Source organism: Lactuca virosa, chromosome 3 (genome assembly GCF_052849685.1).
Source record: "Lactuca virosa cultivar CGN04683 chromosome 3, Lactuca_virosa_CGN04683_v6, whole genome shotgun sequence".
Taxonomy (NCBI): domain Eukaryota; kingdom Viridiplantae; phylum Streptophyta; class Magnoliopsida; order Asterales; family Asteraceae; genus Lactuca; species Lactuca virosa.
In genome coordinates, this window is record NC_136428.1 from 245,354,555 (window position 1) to 245,363,438 (window position 8,884).

Below are 8,884 nucleotides of genomic sequence, written 5' to 3' on the forward strand. Positions count from 1 at the left end.
ATTCACCACCGTTCCCATTGTGTTCAACACCTGTTCTACCACAACTATACTATTACACGACTAGGTTCACTGCCTAGTGTGTGTGTTAGTCCGGTTGCGATAATTTCAGTTTTATAAATTTAAAACTTGAGCATTTAATATATATATATATATATATATATATATATATATATATATATATATATATATATATATATCAATCACACATCATGTATGAACTAATTACAGTCTAGATACTCATAAGCTTCACCACATAAATTGTCAATTTTGTTTTTCAATAATAATAAAATAAATCCCATATAAAGAAAAGGGTTGTTAAAAGTACCCAATACTACTAAATTACAGTATGACAACCGGTAATAGCAAAGTATGCATGTATGTAACCATATTTCTCTATGACATTTCATAAAACACACATGGAATATGAAAATTACAATTGATCATAGCAAAAGTAATTAAGATAAAAAGATCCACATTGTAGTAGATATAATTATACATATACAAATCACATAAGCAAATAAACTCTATGATTTGTAAACTAATGAGCCTAGGATTTGAGAATTTGAGGGAAACCCCAATTATATACAATAAAAGAGAAAAAAATTCGACATGCATTAATGATTTACCTGATACAAGAGATAAAGATATGATAGATTGAGCATACCACCAGTTCGACCCAAAATCTTTTGAATCGTTTTCTAAAGAGATAGAGAACCAACATCGATGTATAGGAAATTGAGAAAAAGGAAGTGGAGACCGGATCGTATCTATCCCAAACATGTATTCCCAAAGGAGAAGGTGTCGATGCCTAAGCGGGATCAGGAAGAAGAATATACATCATCTGATCATAACAATCAACTTCAGGGTTTGGAATCTAGGAGATCATCGCTTGATGAGAAACATCCAATGTTGATTATAGTGGTGATGGGGATGATGGCGATGAAGAAAAGTATGACCGGTTTTGAATGGAGACAATTTGGAGAATTAGTCTTTAAATTGGTGTTTTAAATTAAATATATTAATTACGTTTTCAAGATTATATGGATATAATTTATATAATAATTAATTTAAATAATTAATTTACTATAATACCCTTGTTCAAATGATTAGACCACATTTAGTCATACATTCATAGAAAAAATATAGGTTATATATGATCCTAACTCTCTCTCTCTCTCTCTCTCTGTGTGTGTGTGTATATATATATATATATATATATATATATATATATATATATATATATATATATATATATATATGGGAGTGTTTAATCAAAAACATTTCTTATTTCGAGAACATTTAAGAACAAATTTGGACCATATAATTTTTTTAATTAAAATTATAAAATAATATTAATATAAATAAAAAAATAATTAAAAACAATTAAAAAACTCATTAACCAACAACACCCATCACCCACCACCACCACCAACCACCACCCATCACCACCACCTACAACCCACCACCCACTAACCACCAACAACACCAATCCACCATCCACCACCCACTACCATCACCCCACCATCCACCACCACCACCTACCCATCACCACCAACCACCACCCACCATCACCACACCACCAACCACCACCATCCCCACAACACACTCACCACCACCACCCACCCATCACTTCCACTCGTCTCCACAACCCCCACCACCATACACTACCATCACCACCACCTGCCACCACCACTACTTATCACCACCACCAAACATCACCATTACGTGCCTCCATCACCCATCATTACCACCTATCACCACCCACCCATCACCACCACTCGTCACTACCACCCATCTCCACCACCTATCCACTACCACCCCCATCCTCACCACCACCTGCCACTACCACCAACTACTACCTGCCATCACCACCCCATTACCATCCCCGCCACCATTCACCTATCATCACCACCAATCACCATCACCCTCCTTTACTACCTATCACCTCCACCTTACCCACCACCCCCACTCACCACCACCACCCATCATCCACCACCCACCATAACCACCACCCGTCACCACCACCCGCTACCATCACCACCACACGCCACCACCACCAACCACCACCCACCATTCACCATCACCCATCACCACCACCTGCCTCCACGACCTGTAACCCCCCGCCCATCAACACCACCTCCCACCACCAGCTCCACCACCACCTATCATCACCACCTCCCCTCACCACAAACCACCACCACCTATTACCACAACCACCCACCCATCACCACCACCACCCCCACCTACCAATATCATCACCACCTACCACTATCACCACCCACCACCACCACCATTACTACATACAACCACCACCCTAAATCACCCATCCATCAACACTACCACCACCGACCGACCCACCACCCTTCACCACCACCACCACCCACCACCCACAACTACAATAAACCAGTTATCACCCACAACCCCCATCACACACCACCTACGACCACCACCACCACCACCTATAACCATCACCACTCACCACCTACCACCACCACCATGCACCATCACCAATATTACCACATGTAACCACCACCCTACACCACCCACCCATCAACACCACCACCACTGACCCATCCATCACCCTTGATCACTACCCACCACCACCCACCACCCACAACTACAATAAACTAACTATCACCCATGACCCCCATCACCACCACCTACGAAGACCACCACCACCTACTACCACTACCCGTCACCCCCACCACCATCCCCATCTTCACCATTAGCCACCATCACCCATCTCCACCATACCACCACCACCTACTACCTGCAACCAAATGTGATTGAATATATATAATCACATAAATCATGTTTGATTCTATGTATTTAATCACATAAATCACATATGATTAAATACATATAATCAAATATGATTTATATAAACAAGATTCATTTTCATTTTTTCCATTCAATAATTTTTCTCATGTATTTAATCACATATGATTATATGTACTTAATATAATATGATTAATATGGACAAAAATTTGTTTTCACGTTTTTGATTCAATGGTTGTTTTCTTGTATATAATCATATTTAATCGTATGTGTCTAATCACATATGATTTATATAGACAAAATTCTTTTTTGTCTATAAAAATATATGTTATTAGATACATATAACAACATGTGATTAAATGTATTTAATCACATATGATTGAAGTTGACAAAGAACAATTAGATGTATGTAATCACACACACACACACACATATCTATATATATATATATATATATATATATATATATATATATATATAATCACATGTGATTATATATGTATTTCATCACATATGATTTATATTGACAAAATTTATTTTTGTCCATATAAATCATATGTGATTAGATACACATAATCACATGCGATTAAATACAAGAGAACAATTATTGAATCGAATGAGCAAAAATAAATCTTGCCCTAATAATGACATGTGATTGGATACATATAATCACATGTAATCACATATGATTTGTGTGGATAATATTCAATTTTCCCATTTTATGTTCAATAGTTCGTCTCATGTATTTAATCATAGATGATTATACATATTTAATCACATATGATTTATATGGAAAATATTTGTTTTCGTGTTCTTAATTTAATACTTGTTCTCATGTTGTAACACCCGGTTCCTGGTATGTATTTTAATAAAGAATTATTCATTTTTGCAAAGGGACTCGACGAGTCGGAGGCCCAGACTCGTCGAGTAGGAACGAATAAATGGACGTGGGACTTGAAGTCTACTCGACGAGTCGAGAGGCCTCGACTCGACGAGTAGGGCTGCCAGAGTGAAACCCTAATTTTCAGGGTTTGCACCCTATTTAAAGACCTTAACACTCCCTTTCTGGCCTCCCTCATCGCCACCCATAATCCAGAAAACCCTAACTCATGATCTTGAACTTTGTGAGTGTGTGTGAGTGAAAAAGAAGTGATTTCTTGGTGTTTTCTTGAAGGAGGGAAATCTAGAAGTTCTTGGTTGAAGGAAGGAGCTTTGGATCCAGAAGAAGAACCCCATTTCCAGCTCATTTGAGGTATAAAGTCTATACCTTGTCCATTCATCTACTAGATCCCTTCATGGAGTAGTTTAGGGCTTTAAGGAGCCATTTTTGGAACCATTCATGGATGCAAGCATGCTTGGGGTTAAGACTTCAGATACAGGGTCTTTGAGGGACTCCATGGCATAAAGGTGCCAACTTTATGGCCATGGGAGTCCCATGCATCATAAGAACCACTTTTAGAGCCTTTTTGAGCTAAACAACCCATGCATGAACGTAAAGTTTGTAACTTTACGTGTTATATCGACCCTAGAAAGACAGATCTATGTTTTGGATGCATTAAGCCCGACTAAAATCGACTGTATGGAATTAGACTTTGGGGGACTCGACGAGTCGTTCTTAGGACTCGACGAGTTGGGTCGTGGTTCCCCAACCTTTTTTGTTACTGAGCAAACTTGTTGAGTCTAGAAGATGACTCAGTGAGTTGGATGTGTTTATGGACTTGAAGATCAAAGAACTCGATGAGTCCAAGGATGAACTCGGAGAGTTGATAGCAAATGTCCTGAATTGTATGAAGGAGAAATCGACGAGTCCAAGGAAGGACTCGACGAATTCAAATGGAAAGTCTTGATTCTATAATAAGGAGAAACTCGACGAGTTAGAGGGTAACTCGATGAGTTAGATCGCGAGTTCGAGATTCTATAAATCATAGGACTCGACGAGTTGACGGACCAACTCGGAGAGTTGAGTAAACCAGAATGTTGACTGGTACCAGAAGGTTGACTTTGACCAGAAGTGTTGATCTTTGACTTGACCATTGACTAGAGTTGTCCCTTAAAGAGGTTATAAGTTTGAAAGAGTAATTAAAAGAGATGTTATGTGTAGGAGTTTAAGGAGAGTTGATCCAAGCACCGAGGATAGTTCAACTACTTTACGACATTGAGGTGAGTTACCTTCCAGTAGAAGTGGGTCTAAGGCACCAAGGCCAGCCCACTAGTAAGAGTTATAGTAGAGATGATTGTCTTTGTGATAATTATCAGGTATGTTGCTATCTGTTATGATTACGTGCTAGTATGCTATGATGTTATGTGATATGTGATAGGAGGGGTAGGATAGACCCTAATACCGGTCGATAGGGCCGAAGAGGTATGCCAGCACCCAGATAAGCTAGGCAGTATATGATTATATATTTATGTAATAGGATGCTATGTGGTAGAGTAGGGAGTGAAATAGTCCCCGGTACCGGTTGAAAGGACCTAAGGGTAGGCCAACACCCTGATATGCTAGGCAAGGTACCGATCGAAAGGACCGAAGGGGTATGCCAGCACCCTGATATGCTAGGCTAGGTACCGATCGATAGGACCGAAGGGGTAGGCCAGCACCCTGATATGCTAGACAGTTATCGGTTGAAAGAGACCGAAGGGGTAGATCAGTACCCGGATATGTTAGACAGTATGTATGTTATATGGTATGTGGTATGATGGGGGAACTCACTAAGCTTTATGCTTATATTTTTCAGTTTTTGTTTCAGGCCTTTCTTCTTCGAAGGGAAAGGAGCCGGCACGATAGCAGCGCATCACACACATGATTTCCGCACATGAGATTCTTGGGATTTGTACTCTGACATTGTTACGATTTGATGATATGGTTTTGAGACACGTGATCTATGGTTTTTATGAAATAAATTACTTGATGATGTTTTCTTATAAATTGTTTTATGAATCGCTATATTAAAAATGAAATTTTTTGGTCTTAAATTTTGGGATGTTACACATGTGCATAATCACATGTGATTATATGTATCTAGTCACATATGATTTATGTGGACAAGACAAAATTTTGTATTCTTGATTCAATAGTTGTTTTTACTATTTAATCACATGTGAATATTTGTATCTAATCACATATAATTTATGTGAATAAGATGAAATTTCACATTTTCGATTCAATAGTTGTTCTCGTGTATATAATAACATCTGATTAAACCCAATACATACCACCACCACCTCCACCTCCAGCGTCACCCACCACCACCACCGCCACCTACCACCTAGCATCCACGACCTATCACTAATCACCACCCATTTTATTCACAATTGATTCAATATTTGTTCTCATGTATTTAATCATGTATGATTTAAAACACGAGAAAAATTAATTAATCGAGAATGCAAAAAACAAATCTTGGGTGGTCAGTGGTGGGTGGGTGTGTGGTGATGGTGGTGGGTTACGGTAAAGGGTGGGCGGCGGTGGTGGTAGGTGGTGGGTTTAATCACATGTGATTATATATATTTAATCACATACGATTTATATGGACAATATTCGTTTTGCATTTTCGACTCAATATTTGGTCTCGTGTATTTAATCACATATGATTATATGTATTTAATCACATACGATTTATGTGGACAATATTCATTTTACGCTTTCAATTCAATCGTTTTTCTTATTTATTTAATCAAATGTGATTATATATATATATATATATATATATATATATATATATATATATATATATATAATCACATATGATTAATGTGGACAACAAACAACTATTTAGTTGATATCGCGAAAATGAATTTTATGCACATAAATCAGATGTGATTAAATACATGATAACAAATATTGAATCAAATATGTAAGTGAAAACAAATCTTGTCCATTTAAATTATATGTGATTAGATACATATAATCACATATGATTAAATACACGATAACAACTATTAAATCGAGAACGTGAAAATAAATATTGTCCATATAAATTATATATGATCAGATATATATAATCACATGTGATTATATATATTTAATCACATATAATTTATATTCACATGATTCTTTTTCGCATTCCCGATTTAATAATTTTTATCTTGTATTTAATCACATGTGATTGTATGTATTTAATCACATATAATTTATGTGGACACGATTCGCTTTCTCGTCTCGATTCGATAGTTGTTATGTTGTATTTAAATCACACATGATTATATTTAAATCACTTATAATTTATATGGACAAAATTCGTTTTTGTGTTTTTAATTTAATATTTTTTCTCATATATTTAAAAAAAATTGTATGCTTTCTTTAAATTTGTAAAAGCATATTGTTTTTCATGTTAACATACTATAAGAAAAATTAACTAACTGTTAAGATAAAACAAAACAAAAGAAAAATAGATGTAAAAACAAATTAAATTAATAACTAATGAGTATGTTTTTTCTTATTTGCTTTGTAGCGTTTACACATTGTAACTAAAGACTTATTTTAAGCAACTCAAAATTAAAATATTATAATAAAGGGCAAATAATGAGTTAAAAACATGATGAATATAAATAAAATTGAGATTAATATAAAAAAAATTAAAAACACATAAATCGTACCTCTTTTGGGTTTCATATGCGAAAAGACTGGGTGTTTGACGTTTGTCTGCCTAAGCTACCAGCATACTCTATTCCTACAGAAAAAGTTGAAATCAAATCAATTTAACAAAGAGATACTATTGTTTGTATAATTTATTCCTTCACTCTCTATGAGTTTTCTTTAAACTCATAAAAATCATATTACTATTAGTCTCTCAAACAACGAAGGAACCTAGTTTGAAAATTTTCAAATATCTTTTGCTGGTATCGGAGGTATGTACTGACCTTGAATCTCACTTAGGGTTTGGGGATAAATTTTTGGTGGAATTTATTACTTGGTTTACACTTTATTTGAAGTTCATTCAGTCGATTTTGCCTCCGAAAAGGAACTATGAATATGATACAGAGGTTAGTATGAAAGATGATAATGGAACGAAGTCAAGTTTTACTGCTTTAAAATGAGTGGTTGTTTACTACCCGAACCAATGTATTATCCCTCATTGAGCCCATGTTTTTTGAACAAAAAAATGGCATATAAGCTGCAAAGAAGAAGGTACCTTCATCAGAAGAGATATCGATGATCCGTTTTGTGAATATTTTTGATTTGTTGATCTATTTGATGGACCATTTTGCTTTCTTCTGGATGCAAGGGATGGTGTTTATTGATCAAAACAACGTACTCTTCTCGTTGGAGTGTTTGAGGTAAGATTCGAGAAGCAAATTGTACATCTCGAAGTGGATGTTCTCGATTTTAATCTGGTTCACCGGAGATCCGAGGTTCGACGCAGACGATATTGGCGACGAGTAGTGATGGAGAAATCAAAGCGACGCTTTTCTGGTCTGATATGTAGTTCGAAAATAGTCTTGTACTTCAGATCTAGATCCAGTTAAACCAGATCTGGTGACTAGTAAAAACGATATCGAAGAGGAGACGAGAAGGAAATGGCTTCCGACGAGTGAACGAGTGGTGGTGAAGTGAGGAAGTGACAAGAAGATTCATTGAGAGTGAAAATGCAACTTTGCGGCGGTGAAACGGTGGTTCCGGCAACGGCTTAACAGTGGTCCATCGACGACGTAATGGTGGTTCCGGAAATGGTCTGGTGGTCAAGGTCTAACTTAAGATGAGACAGAGAATATGTTTGTGACAAATATAAACATTTATATTAAATATGAAATATTTTTTTAATAAATTTTAAATTTATAATATTTAAAACTAAATTTGTTCTCAATTGTTCTCAATTTAAGAAATGTTCTCATTTGAACACACATATATATATATATATATATATATATATATATATATATATATATATATATATATATATATATATATATATAAAGCATAACTCGTTAATAATATGATAAGTTGTTGTATAAAAAATAAAAAGAAAAGAATCATAATATGATATATAATCTTACAAATTTACATGAATTGCGAGACTCTTCTAGTATTTATGAATTAGTATATATTAATTGGTCACCAACTCTTCAGAATCAATACTCTCAAATTGTGGAGCTAATTAGTTGTCTA

General features: G+C 35.7%; 2 long non-coding RNA genes across 2 annotated transcripts; one reads left to right on the forward strand and one right to left on the reverse strand.

Moving 5' to 3' along the window:
• Positions 1-2,264: 2,264 nt before the first annotated feature.
• Positions 2,265-8,042, reverse strand: LOC145167095 (uncharacterized). Its single transcript, XR_013740895.1, has 3 exons — positions 7,911-8,042; positions 7,375-7,448; positions 2,265-2,770 (listed from the first exon to the last, which is right to left on the reverse strand). It is a non-coding gene; the product is annotated as an uncharacterized LOC145167095 (long non-coding RNA).
• LOC145167096 (uncharacterized) lies at positions 7,364-8,543 on the forward strand. Its single transcript, XR_013740896.1, has 2 exons — positions 7,364-7,906; positions 8,004-8,543. It is a non-coding gene; the product is annotated as an uncharacterized LOC145167096 (long non-coding RNA).
• The last annotated feature ends 341 nt before the right edge of the window (positions 8,544-8,884 follow it).